The sequence below is a fragment of the Myotis nattereri genome (assembly GCF_964212035.1).
Source record: "Myotis nattereri genome assembly, chromosome: 3".
Lineage (NCBI taxonomy): Eukaryota > Metazoa > Chordata > Mammalia > Chiroptera > Vespertilionidae > Myotis > Myotis nattereri.
In genome coordinates, this window is record NC_138077.1 from 89,387,761 (window position 1) to 89,402,937 (window position 15,177).

Consider the following 15,177-nt stretch of genomic DNA (forward strand, 5'->3'; position numbering starts at 1 on the left):
AAAATGGCTAAAGCTGTAATAGATGGCTAGATTTGGCAAGTTCACAAGTAAATATATTTAGATCCAAAGGTAGTGTAGAACATTTGTTTAGAATTCAAATTATCTCCTTACAAAATATTCAGTCTCTTAATTAGTTAATGAGTTATAATAAAAATGAATTAAGTATCCAGAATTCTATATTATGGAAAGCAATTCAAAATGTCACTTATCATTCCTGATTCTATTTACTCACTCAACTATAGAAAAAACTTTGAAAGAAGGCTGAATCAAATTTAGTAGTTTTTTTAATAACATGAATTCTGAGGAAAATATTAGTGTGAAGCTTCAGTGTAGTTAACTCTTGGAGATTTGGGTCCATTGTACATAATTTGCATATTTAATATCTGTCATGGACTGCTTTATCCTTCCCACCATTAATAATTTAATGGTCAGATAGCATGCAGATCTAGACACTGAGTATGACAGAAGTCATTGTATGCATGTTTGTGAATATAAATAAACTCCATTGTTCCAAAAATAAATAAAAATAAAGTTTGCACAAAACATAACATGCTTAAATTATGGCAGTACTTTCAATTTAAACATACATAAAATTTTGGAATATTTAATTAATTAAGGAACTATGTTTTTAAATTTAAGGAATAAGTATCCAAAATGAACTAACTAAGCCTGTAACAAATTCTTCAGAGGAAATTGACCTAAATATTAGGCCAATTTAAGTGGCAGACATACATATAAAATACTTCTGCCCTTGAAAGTAAATATGAAGTACAATTACTTATAAAATTTTGTCCTACATCATAATTAAAAAGCATTGGGCATAAATTCCTGTTATGCATAAAATATAATTATTCATTTTAACAATTATTACATAGCATTTTTAGTCTAAGCATACAAATGAAAAGTCCTAACTGAAAGCTTTAAGGTCATTTAAACTAAACTGAAGAAAAAGTTAAATGCCAACTTTAAAATGCCTCTATTTTATATTCTAAACTATGTCTTATGGTCATAAAAATAGATTCCTAAAACCTTTTTAAAGTGGCATCTAGTATCTAGAATTTTAATGGAAGAGCCTTATGACTTTCCACTACTTAAGCAATAAACACACAATTCAGAAGCAGAAACTATGTCCTTCATAAGTATCATTAATTGTATAACCATAAATAAATCATATTCTAATTGTGACTGGAAACATAATGTAGTCATAATCAGTCTTCCATGTTTAGTATAACTGTTTATTTCTGTTTCTATAATAAATGGAGTGTTGTTTAGTTCTCTTCTTTCCTGTTTCTTCCACCTCCACATAAAATCACTTTTTCTGCAATCTTTTCTAGAATCTCTCTCATCAAGTGTTCAAATTGTCTTGTAAGATAACACATCAAGAAAATAACAAAGAGCTAAGTTATTTCCTCAAGGTCATATTGTTAGACTACTCCTCAGCACAAGAAATGTGTTAAATATCTGTTCCTCCAGTTATTGACTCATAACTGTTTTTTTTAATGTTTTTATTGATTTCAGAGACAGGAAGGGAAAGGGAGAGACAGAAACATTAATGATGAGAGAGGATCATCCATCGACTGCCTCCTGCACACCCAATACTGGGAATTGAATCTGTAACCCAGGCATGTGCCCTGATCAGGAATCAAACTGTGATCTCCTGGTGCATGGGTCGGCGCTCAACCACTGAGCAACATGGGCCCAAATACTTATTTTTTTTTTTTTTGCAACAAAAGTCTGTTTTATTTTTTCCAAATACAGAGACAGAAGTTTGCATGGTTTTCAACTATTGCCTCAAGGCAACATTTCTATATACAGCACTTTCTGTTCTAAGAACAGGTAATCATAGATATGTATCCATAGTGTAATATTGGCTCATCAAGGGGTCCACCCTGCATATACTCTGTCATTTAAAGAAACAAAGTTATTAGTCAATCCAGAACTATTTTTGTCAAGGCAATTTTTAAAAGGTGTATAATTTTAATAAAAAAAAATCTTAGGTAGTGTACATACATATTCCTAAATGGTAACAGTAATATTTGTAGACTCCAAGTTCTTACAACCTCAGTGTTTCTCCCTAATTTAAAACAATGTTGAAGAACTCCATCCTCATTCCTGGGTCAAGTTGAATAAACCTCACATTGGAGCACTAGAAAATAATTGTGTCTTTTAATTGGTTGCCTCTGGCATCAACCCAACTGGGGTCAGGGATCAAACCTGCAACCCAGGTATTGCCTTTGATGGGGAAATGAACCCACAACCCTTTGGTGCATATACCAATGACACTCTAACCACAGAACAACAGTACAATGCTTTTTTAAAACTTTACATATAAAAGGAATTTTAAGTACTATATTACCAGTAAGATTGTCTATTGTTGTAAGTATAAAACAGAAAAAAAAAGAGTCTTAAACCAGTTCTTCGTCTGAGAAGAATTAAAAACAACAACAACAAAAAAAAACAAGCCATTTTGGGGGAAAATCATAAAAATGTGATACTAAGTGAATCATAGTCTCAATTAAATATTCTTTTATAGTCATACAGTCTCAACCACTTATGATTGAGTTACCCTGAACAGTTTAGTCTCACTGAGCCTCGGTTCACTCTTTATAAAAGATTGTCTTTACTGATCATTTGTCTTATAGAATTGTTAAGTTGAAAAGGAATTTGAATTGGGAAGTTCTGAGGATGGTGTTTAGTACAGAGTTGATAGATAGTCCATATGTGCTGTTTGTTTGTACAATTGACATTTTTCAAGGTCTGCCCTAATTTGAAATGATAGCATAGTGGTGTCAATGGAAATAAAAAAGTCACCAAACTTAAAGCAATTCTCAACTGAGATGTGAGATAGCCCCAAAGTATTTGTAGTGTATACTGCATTGGCTTAAAGTGAAAAAAATAAAATAAAATAAAATATTGATAGGATAATTTTATGCTTTTAAATTAACATTTTAATTGGAATAAAAATATTTTGCAAAAATATTTTACTATTAGGACTACAGTAATAATAACCGTTATTAGAGTTTTGATCAAGCAACAACATTTTTAAGTCATTTCAGAATAAGCATGTGATTTAATTAACCATTTCTCATTAGTCATGTTATCCTATATTAATAGAAACCTGTAATGTCTCTCCTTTTTAGTTATAATCTGCTATATGGATTTCAAAGTCTTAAAAAAATCAACAAAATATAAAACAATGTCATTTCTTTTGTGAACACTTTAGGAAGGCTGTGCATGTGTGCGAGGAGCGAGGTGTACATGTGTATTTTTTTCAAATTCCTTTCTCTGACTTTGAAAATAAAATGACATAATCATAATATAAATTTCCAAATGTTAAAAAATATGTAAAATTAACTTGAAGTCTTCTATTACCCCATCCTTCAGCAATACATTTCAACTATATTTTTTAATATGTTTTTATTTATTTCAGAGAGGAAGGAAGAGATAGAACATCAATGATGAGAGTGAATCACCCATTGGCTGCCTCCTGCACTCCCACACTGGGGATTGAGCCCACAGCCATGTTCTCTGACTGGTAATTGAATCGTGACCTCCTGGTTCATAGGTCAACCACTCAGCAATGCCCTTTTCTTTTCTTACATAGATTAACAAAGCTTTTACTTTACCTTATTTCCTTGAAATACTATATTATTTGTAACAGTATTCTAGTCTAGGCAGTGATAGATGTAAATTCTACCCAGAGGGTCATGGCTACAGCAGTTTGCAAACAACAAACTCATTTCCTGACTTCTCTTGAGACACTAATAAGGCCTTGAATCAAAGGTCCAGTGTAATTACCATGTGTATTTCAGATTAAATAAATGTGATAAAAGCTTCCATCTGGCTGTTGATCAAACATGCAAACATGTGGGGAGAGGCTGATTTTCAGTGACATATTGCAATATGTCTATTGTAACAGTCCCTGATGCCTTCCTGTAAATTACTTACTTGCATTTGGGATTTCTTGACTTAGACAGACAGAAATATTACTCACTTCTTAAGTGCTGCCCAGTGGGAGTTTGTGAGTTGTGGTCCAATCCTATGTTTGTTAAGGAAGACATTAAGAAATAGTGGAGCCATGTTTCTTTTACTAAATGACAATTGTGCTCAAACTGAAAAGGCAAATGCAATTTCACAAAAACTAAAAAGCTTGTTCTTGATCACAGAAAAGGGCATGTAAGAGATTTGAAATTAAGATACTAGATACATGTTTGGTTGCATGATAGCATGTCAACTTTTTGGTAAATGAATGAAGTATGGATATTTACTTTAGCCAGCAACATCAACAACAGCACAATGAAAGCATTTAGAGCTAAACTCTCAATTTGGGGTTGAAACTGTCATAATTATGTCAGTCAGTTATCATCAACATATTTATATTTTCAAGAAAAAAACAGACCCATAAGACATTGGATTCTAATTAAAATAATGGTAAACAGTAGGAATGGTGAGAGGCCTTTTTTTTTTTTTTTGTGGGGGTGGGGGGTGTTATTTTGGAGTAGAATAAAACTAAACAGAATGGAACCACTATTATTTGTCTGAGAAGTGAGCAATCTGTTCCTATTTGTCATGCTAATGTAAAGGGCCCCAGGGCTCGACTGGACTTCTCAGTCTTGGCACTAGCCACATTTTTTGATCTGGATAATTTTTGTTTGTTTGTTTTGAGGGTGCTGTCCTGTTTCTTATAAGATGTTTAGTAGTATCCATGTCATCTACCCAATAGATACCAGTTTCCCACAAGTAGTTACAATAAAAAAATGTCTCCAGTCATTACCAAACATTTTCTAGGGGGCCAAATCTCTCTGGTGACTTAGAAACAATTATTAGGTGAACTTGCTTAATAGAGGCAGAAAGTTGTTGGAGGATAAAAAAAATAATACAATAAATTATCAACTATTAAGGTCCTTGACACTTGATGTATGTAGAATAGCATGTATAAATATTATATATTTTAAAAATAAATGATTGCTTTTGAAAATACTACTAAATTTTACAACAAAAGCTTATAAAAGGTCAGATGTAAACAAAATATTTAATCAGGATGCATATAGGAAAGCTAAAGCAGAAAAGAAAAGAAAAAACTACATCACCTAGGTTAACTAGGTATATAAAATACAATGCTATGGCATAAAATTGGCTTATTTTTTAAATATAATGGTCCTTAATAAGTATTTATTGAACTGAACTGAATTGCATTATTTGCATTAATTTGAACTTTAAGCAAGAAAATTAGTCTGGGAAGAAGAGCATAATTGTTGAGAGTATGGGTTCTGGACTCACACTTTCTTAGAATCTAAGCATCAGACTTTGACACTTTCCAGCTGTGACAGACCTTGCCTGTTCCTCAGACTCCTCAATGAAGACAACAACAGTATTTACAGTAGGGTTAATATAAGAGTACCTATACCAGAGGTCTAACAGTGCCTAGCATATTAATGGAACATATATATATGTATTGTTATTGTTGGGGGAAAATAAAGTCTTAGTCTAAGAAAATAAACCTTGTATTATATAGAGAAGAGAATTCTAGTTATGCATAACAAAAAAGGAAGTTCAACAAAATATTTCTTTTCTGATAGATGGTGACAGACAGCAAAATAAATATTATATTGAGACAAAGGAAGAAGGACAATTTCAGGGTATATCTGTCTATGTAGTCCAGTTTAGCAGCACATGGTAATATATTCCAAGGTACTTTAGAATTGAATTATATGTGCATTCGTCCACTGTTCTCAAAAACCAGAATCCTTGGAAACGGGAAAGGAGCCATTGGAATGCCTGTCTTTATAAAATAAAAAGGAAAGGGATGATTTTAGAGATTAAAGATAAATACAGTTATCTTTAAGTTTTAGGAAGACTGAGGATAAAACAAGTTTGGATCAAATTAGTCAATCAATTTAAATCACCAAGAACAACTTGGGTGTTCCTTAGCTATACCACTCCTCCAATTGTAACAGTTCCTATGCAAATAATAAATAAATTTAATCTATCATCTATCTATCTATCTATCTATCTATCTATCTATCTATCTATCATCTAAATGTCTTAATACAGTAATAGCAAGAGTCAAACAAAAGCTTATGGAAACACTGACAATTATAGAGGAAACCAAAGAACAATTTGTACATTACTGTTCTACCTCCAGATTCTCCTTCTAAGTATTTATTCTCTCCAACACTAATTTCCAAATATCTATCACTAGAGGCACATAAATATGATGGAAATCTCATATAGGCATGGATTGAATCTCACCTGGGCAATTTATTAACTCTATGGCCTTTGGCAAGTTGCATAACATTATTCTATTCAGGTTCCTTCAAGTGTGAAATGAAGATGTGACATCTACTTCGTGAGATTAGGCAGGAATGTGGTGAGAGGGAAGGGGGTAGGCACCAATTAAATTATGTTAATTAAGTTAAATTATCCTCCAAAGACTTTCTGCCTCTATTAAGCAAATTTACCTAATAATTGGTTCTAAGTCAGAAAAAAAAAAGTTATAGAATTTAGAATTACAAGAAATTTATTATTGAGAACCTGGCTTAGAGAAGCAGGCCATGGACATGCTGGTGAGGGGAAGATGGGGGGGAACAACTACAGTTGAAATTACGTTATGATCGATTAGAACAAGTCTCAAAGGATGTAGACAGCATGGAATTAACTAGTGTTCAGAAGGGAAAGTCTGAAGAAACTAAGTTAAGGGAGACTCTGAGTCAGAAAACTAACTGCTATTGGATCAGCAAGAACTTCAGAGATAAGTAAAACAAAACAAAAACTCTATATATTTCTTGGACATGGAATTTCTCTAATAACTTCTAAAAGGCAACTGAAGATCTTTATTTTCAGTGTTCCAGACTCACCGGATTGTCTTCATTTCCTAGAAGTCTTTGGTAGCTAAAATACCTTCCTCAGTCGATTAAACACATGTTAACAACTTGAGAGAACAATGTATTTTTCCCCTAAAACTTTCATTTTATTCATAAGAGGAAAAAATCGTTACAACCTAATAAAAATCTTAGCCCTAAGTTATTATTTTCTGCTAGTTTCTGGAAGTACATATTTGGCATATGGTATATTTTACTTTAGTTTCTGCCTAAAGGTATTACAATAAAAAATGTATTTTTTTAAATCTTAAAAAGAAATACACAAAATACCTTTTTAAGAGCTTCACAATAATTTATTGTTCATTTAAAATCCAACCTCTTGAGGTGTGCTTATATGTTATGGATGCTTTTTCATAGAATCTAATAACAGAAATTCAATTTCTCTTAATACCTTACACACTTTGGAACCTTTCTTTTTCCCAAGAAAAGATGTCCATAAACATATTTTTATTTCCCTTTAATTACAGTTTATCTCTATTTCTCTCTATTAGCATTGTTGTCATTCCTGAAGTCAAATTGCATATGCAGAAAACCATGATTAACACCCACGATATGCAATGCTTAATATAGGTTGTAACAAATTTGCCAACCTTTCCTTTTATATTTTCATGTTATATGCTGTCATTTTGGCAATATGTTTGTGCTTAACAAAAATAGCAAATAGGGGGTTAAAGTTAAACAATTAAATTAACTACTTGATATAGAAAATGAAACCAAGAAATATTTAATCATACCAAAATGTAGGTAGGTGATATTATTGGAACAGAACAACACTATCATCAATTAAAAACCTGTTTATTAAGAGTATAACAAACATGAAAATATGTTAGTTCTTATAGAGAAGAGCAGTAGTTAAAAGCAAAGAGATAAAATAATGAATAGAAATAATAACAAAATGGAGAATTGAAGAACCAGAAGACTAATATTAGAAATAACTGAATATTGTATATTTGATCCAGCAGTGGAAAAATTACCCTTAAAAGCAAAAAAGTAATAGCTAAAATTAACTAACATGCACATATCACCTTCTCTCTTTTTTTTCAGAGCACTGCTCTACACACATCACATGCAGTGACTTATTTAACTCTTATAACAGCTTTTGAGGGAGGTACTATTTTATTGCCATTTTACAGATGAAGCTATACAGACATTGAGGGGCTACATTCCAATGTTCACAAAACTAGTAAAGTGATTTATAAATTGTATCTGGCTTACTGAAGAAGAATTTGACATTGATTTTGACCAGGTCAAATTTGGAGTTCTGGAAATCATTTAGCCAGAATGCTGTGGCAGTTGAATCTAATATTTTGTAGAGATATTTAGACTAAAGAAAAGGATGTCCAATTTTTATATAATTTACAATAAAGGCGAGACTATAGAGAAAAAAGCAAAATAAGTTTAGCAAAAGCAGTAAGTAAAGCTATTAATATAGTGGTCAGACCTTAGTATGAAACTCAGAACAATACTTAGAACACGGCTCAGAAGAAAGGTACAAAACAAAAGTGTTTGTCAAAAGTTATCAAGTAATACTGAATGGTCATGAATATTAACTTCAAAAGAACAAGTAGATTCTACAGATGCTAGTACCTGGGGATGACAAGTGGGGTTTCAAAGTTGATTACAAGAAGGTTAAAATGTGTGTTGTGACAAGAAATGAACAGAAGTCAGGCTGAGAATGACTGTATGCCAGGTTAAGGACTTTGGATCTTACTTCATGGCCATAAAATTATTGTGATTCTAATTTGTATGATACTATGTGTGCAATATGGAGACTAGATTAAAGGGAAACAGAATTGGAGGCAAGAAGGCCATTTAAGAGGCTTTTGCAGTCATCTAGGTGAGAGGTAAAGGATGCTTGAAGTAAAAATAGTGGGAGTAGAGGTGGAGAGAAGTTAAAAGATTGTCTGGAATAAATATTGAGAAGGTTCAGTGTCTGATGGAGATAAAAAGAAAGGTGTCACTATTCACTGACAGACAATATGAGAAGTAGAATAAGTTTGGGACCAGATAAATGAGTTTGTTTTAGGACATAGTGAGTGTTATGTATGTCTCTATAGAAGAGTGTGGATTTTCTTTGGCAACTGAACATGCAAAGCTGGAGTTCAACTGAAAGTTATAAGTTGGAGATAGAGTTAAAAGTAATCAATATAGAGATTCTCATTGAAACCGTTAAACTAGATGAGATCTGGCCAGGAAGAAGTGAAAGAGAAAAAGGACAAAAACAGAAACTTGGAGATAAGGAAGTGGGTCAGAAGCACACAGGGAGACTAAGAGAGATGCTAAAGAGATTGGGAGAAAAAAAAAAAAAACAAAAAAAAACTACAAGAATCCCTCCCCCCCCGCCACACCCTCCCCCTAAACACACACACACACACACACACATACACACTGGTGCAGAATATTTCAAAAATATTTAAGAATGTCACTGAGAGATCAGCTGAAACCAAACTTCACAAACTTATGTAAATATATTCATCAACTGTCAGTACAGAGAATGACAGGGAAAAAGTCTTCCTGGATCATTAACTGATCAATCCAGCAAATCAGAAGAAAGAATGCTGTGTTATATATAAAAATAAAATCAAAACTAAATGTTCAAAAAAACGTTTGTTCTTACAACAGCATTTTTTATCCTATGTACAAATAACAACCTGATGCCACGTATGCATACTTAACTAGAAAAGTTTGTGAAACATAGATACTAAGTAACATTTTTCAAGTATTGTAAGATAAGGAGCATAACATTTAGGAGCACAGGAGTCCTTACTGACTTCGATGAGTGTGTTGGTTTTGTAGATTGGTGCTCAAGTCTGCCATAAATCACAAAATGCAGAGGTGAGTAGAGGAGGTCAAAAGGGAAATTTGGGGGGAGAAGGTTTTATTTTTAAATCAAATATAAGATCAAATAATTTAAGAGATTGATATAGTCTTAAAATACAATTAAAGTAAACAAATAAACCTTGTTAAAAAACCTCAACATTTTTAGAAAAATAAGAGAACAAATAATCTGCAGAGAATGAGAAAGGTGGGATTGTCTTTAAGGGAATTTTGGACAAAATTGTCTATTTTATACAAATTTTAGTTAGCTCCGCATAAATGGTTAACAAAATATTTGAATAGGTTTAATTTCCCAGTTAGAGTTCTTTCAAATTCAAAGTTCTAAATGTAAAACCAATAGCTTAAGGCTTCATATCAAAGTATAGCTCCCAAAGAGTAATTTGATCAGAATATCATCTTTTGGTCACATCTGAATTGTCATCTGAATTATCCGATAACGAAAATTTTTAAACATTTTTTAAGCATATCTTTATTGATTTCAGAGAGGAAGGGAGAGGGAAAGAGAGATAGAAACATTGACTGGCTGCCTCCTGCACGTCCCCTACTGGGGATCAAGCCCACAACCTAGGCATGTGCCCTTGACCAAAATCAAAACTGGGACCCTTCAATCCGCAGGCTGATGCTCTATCCACTGAGACAAACCAGCTAGGGCAGATTTTTAGCATTTATAGTTACAAGTATAGAGTTAAAGCAATCAGCAATTCTGTCTTAGGCTTTTACTATAAGAATATATAAATAAATAGCTCATTGACTTTACATTCTTCAGGCTATTAATATATTTTACAGCTACATAAGAAAAGGCATATCTGAAATGCATTAAAAATTTTCCTTTTAGTTATTGCTGCCTGATAGATGTTATTATAGCAATTGGTAAGACAAGAATAACCTTTTATTCTTTAAAAGCCTAGTTCATATTTTACAGCATTATCTACTAAATGCTTAATGTCTATAACACAGATGTCCTCTGAAACACCAGATGTTTTTAAATTTTATGTACATGTTTGATAGCTGGCGGACAACTTACCAACAGTTTTATTTAGAAAAAAAAAAAAAAAAAAAAAAAAGGCCTTCCATATCTCAACTGGGTAAAAGAGATATTTGAGCTTTCTTTGTGAAATATATAAAAATGATATAGTCATAATGCCTGCATGTTGCTCATTTGGATGGTGAATTTTAAACAATGTCCATCCCAAAATTTTAAGTTAAGTCAAAATCAATGGCAATGAAGAAATAACTATTCATTAACATTTAGAGGGAAAAAAATTAAAGTTAATAAATTGTTTAACTTGAATTTTTTCTTTTTATCAACCAACCCTCCCTCAACCCTATGGTTCTCATTTATCATAATTTCCTCCCTTTCTCATCTAAGAAGTTATCCACAATAAATTCTCTGTTATGATTTAAAGTAATTATATTAATTAATCAATATTAATAATTTTAGTGTAATTATGTATATCTTTTATTTATTATTTTCCTAAAATGTTTATTCAGTATGCCTATAGAAACACACAGAAATACTGTTTTGCTTTATTGAGTATACCACTGTTTGCATTTTTAAAGATTTGAAATCCAAAATATTAGTTTCTTCATCTGACTTGTAAAAATAAATGATTTTCTTGTGCATTAGGTCATAGGTTAGCATATATTCTATGCTTCATACATTCATTCACTCACTCATTCACTCATGCCTGCTATGTACAAGAAAGACCCTGTGCTAGGTTAAAAGTCAAAGAGGAGATAGTCTCAACCCTTATAGTGTTTACCTCATATAGTCAGTTTTATCAACTATGTACATTGTGATAAAAAATTGAGCGACTGAGATCTTTTTTGAAATTCTTTATTGTTTAAAGTATTACATATAGTATTATATATGTCTCCTTTCTGCCCATTGACCTCTCCAGGGCCACCCCTACCCCCTAGCACATACCACCCTCACTCCCCTAGTGTCTGTGTCCATTGGTTATACTTATATGCATGCACACAAGTCCTTTGGTTGATCTCTTACTCCCCGGTGACTGAGTTCTCGCTGACCTGTGTGACCAAATCTTACAGCTAGTCAACCAATCTCATTGACATTGGTATTTAATTTCTGCATCATGTGATATGGACAAATGCCCTAAGGAAAGTAAGTAGGGTATTCTTTGGCAGAAAAGCACAGTAAATCAGAAATATTACAGTACAAAAAAGAATTCACAATGAATTTTAATGCTACATATGTCCTCAAGAGCCCCAGGTAAAAGAGAAGAGAAAAAAACAAAAGTAACTATTTTTGTTAATGGTCCAAGATTTCAACAGTGACATTTTTTCTTTCTTTATACAATACAGAGTATTCAAAGTTGTTTTTTGTTTCTCATAATTCCTACGAACAGAAACTCTAAATTCAAATAAGTATCACTATAACTCAATGCAGGTATTCTCCAGGTTTCAAGCCATTACAACAGAACCTTAATTTTGTTTTCATCTCACACTAGTGAAGAAAAAAACACTTTCTCAATGGTCTTCATGGATTAGGTAGTGTGAAACAAGTGCTATTTCTTAACCTTTATCATTGAATCTCTCCCTATTACTTTCCTTTTTTTTTTCTTGTTTTCTTTTTCTAATCTACAGATCATTGCCTTATTTAAAATTTTCTTGTATTAATCAGATTGAATTATTTTGTCTTCCCCCCCCCCATACCTACTTTCTACTAGTAAAATTACATATTCCTCAAAGAATTAACTTCAACTTTCTTCTCTCTTAACACTCATTCTCTTGGCATGTTATCCCTAAGACTGTAGATTCCATGTTTGTGACTCATATAACAATTTACCCCTCCATAATCCAAATACCAGCTTCAAATATCAGTACAATGCTGGACATTTTCTCCTGAGATGTTCCCTGGATGTTCATATAAAACATAGGAGATATGTTTGTTGTCTAGGAGCCAGAAATTTAAAATAATTTTATCCTCTTAACCTTTATTTACTCATTGATGAGTTGATACATTTAGACAAAGAACATTTCCCTAATCACATCATCCCAGATAGAAATCACTATTTCCCCCCCTAATAAATCCTATTATGTCATAACAGCATCTCTCTCCTGCATTATTTCACCTTAAAAAAATAAAACACCCCTTTTCATTTGTTCCCTACAAATAATAACTTAAGTCCTTCCAAATCATTCCCATATTATCAACTTCTTCCTTTCTGATATGTCCCCAGTGTATGATAGAGTTTCATTTTCTTTTACTTCAACAATCATCTCTTCAATGGCTTCTCAGCCTCTAGACTCTTTTAAATCTCTTTTGTTCAAAGGATGTATTTAAAGCACAATTATAATCATGTCACTCCTCTATCCAAAATGTTCAATAGTTCTCTGTTGCTCAAGAAATTAAGTGTCTCTTCTCAGCATGGCATTTAAACTCACCACAAGAATGTTCCTACTAACACTTTCCAGGCTTATTTCCCTCTTCTCAACATCAAAGTTCCTATCTTCCAATCTAGCTAACATTAGGAATTCCACTTTCTGGCTCTTTTCTCTTGCTTTACACCATGGCTCCCACAATTCATTGTATCCCTATCCACCCACAGCTGGTCCCATTGTAGTTCTAAGTTCTCTATTAATCCTTTCTTCTTGGCCCAGGGAAGAAATCTTGCTATAAAAGAACAGCCATTAATGTACTGGAGCATTTTACTAGGTACTATAATAATTTAGTTCAGGGTAAGGGAGGTTTTATTTCTTCATTGTATAGATAAGAATACTGATTTTTAAGAAAATTACATAACTTGTTCACTCAGCCAGAACATAACAGTGAAGGTTTTAATCCAGCTGTGTCCAGCTACAAAGTTAATGAATGTTTTTTCTTTAAAGCAGTTGTTCTTTCCTTTATAGCAGCTGTTCCCAAACTGTTTAACAGGGTTGGAAGTACCAGAAATTTGAAATACACAAAAGTGATAAGAAATGAAATATGCAGGTTGTAAGCCTCACTACCTTGGCTCCCAAGAGATGCTTGCCTCTTAAAATGGAGAAAAGGGGTGAAAGAAGGAAATATATTTTGGGAAAAGACTTTCAAAAAAAAAGTCTTAGCTTTTTTTGTATGACCTACTATGCCTTTTGCAAACATTTATCTTATGACTCTTGCTATTTTAAAATTATCTTTTATATTAATTACTAGCCATTCTTCTCTATATTATATTGGAAACAAATTGAAAGTTATTAATAGTGTCTTATTCATTTTTGTGTTTTTCACAGTACTGGAAACCAAAATATCTGTTAATAAATATGTAAATCTACCTTTATATATAGGGTATCCCAAAAATGTATATACTCGCTTTGAATAATTATAAAGGCAGTGTTTATTAAAATACATTTTAATTTCAAAATTGAACTATCAGCTGTAAAAATGTGTAAGCATTTTTTGGGACACCTTATATTAGCATACAATATTACACAAAGACATTATGTACACTCAAATAATGTGATCGTCCTTTATTCTTCGTATATAGTTCTGTAAGCTAGTTCTCCAGATTTGTTTGCATAAGTCAGTCATGAAATGATTTTTGATGCTGAAAATAAGTGCAAAATGCACACTTTTATATTAAGTTAATGAAATAAAATGCAACTCAGAGCTACGTACTACGTAGTATTTCTAGAAATGAATGCGTTGGATTATACTTTGGCAGCTAGATGTTAACTTTTCAAAACAGACTATGAGTTCTTTCTTCAAAGAACAGTAGAGACAGAATTTTCTGAAATAAGTTAGAAGGGATAACCTGTATCCTGGGGTTTTGAACCTCTGTGTTTTCATATTATCATATGGATATTTACAAACTGGAAATGCTCCTAAGAGAAGAAGTAAGACCCTAACCAGTTTGGCTCAGTGGATAGAGTGTCGGCCTGCGGACTGAAGGGTCCCAGGTTCGATTCGGGTCAAGGGCATGTACCTTGGTTGCGGGCACATCCCCAGTAGGTGGTGTGCAGGAGGCAGCTGATCTATGTTTCTCTCTCATCGATGTTTCTTACTCTCTATCCCTTCCCCTTCCTTTCTGTAAAAAACTAATAAAATATATTTTTTAAAAAAAGAGAAAGAAGAAGTAAGTTTTCTTTTTCCTGTATATCCCTAAAGTTTAGCCAAGTATTTAGTTCATGCTGACCCTCTCATTGATGGTTTTGGAATTGACTACTCACAGTCTTATAATTTTCAAATTGAAATGTAAAACCCAAATTTAAAAAAATATATCTATAGTAAAAACTATTTAAAATAATTTTCAAAGTACAATTTAACATGCAGAAATCATTCAAAGATAACTTTTATTCTCCAGATATTCCCATAAACATGATGAGTCATTTCAGTAGGCTATGCCTCATGGAGCATTTTAAATAAACTTAAAAATCAATTATAATGAAATGAATGTTTTGCTGCTGGTAGAAACACAAAAAGAAAAGCACACTTCCTATGACAATACTGATCTAATTA

The 15,177-nt window shown here is 32.4% G+C and overlaps 1 protein-coding gene across 4 annotated transcripts in view; it reads right to left on the bottom strand.

Annotated features, from left to right (window-relative positions):
- Positions 1-15,177, bottom strand: part of CADM2 (cell adhesion molecule 2) — a 1,196,033-nt gene that overhangs the window by 17,766 nt on the left and 1,163,090 nt on the right. The window lies entirely within an intron of this gene.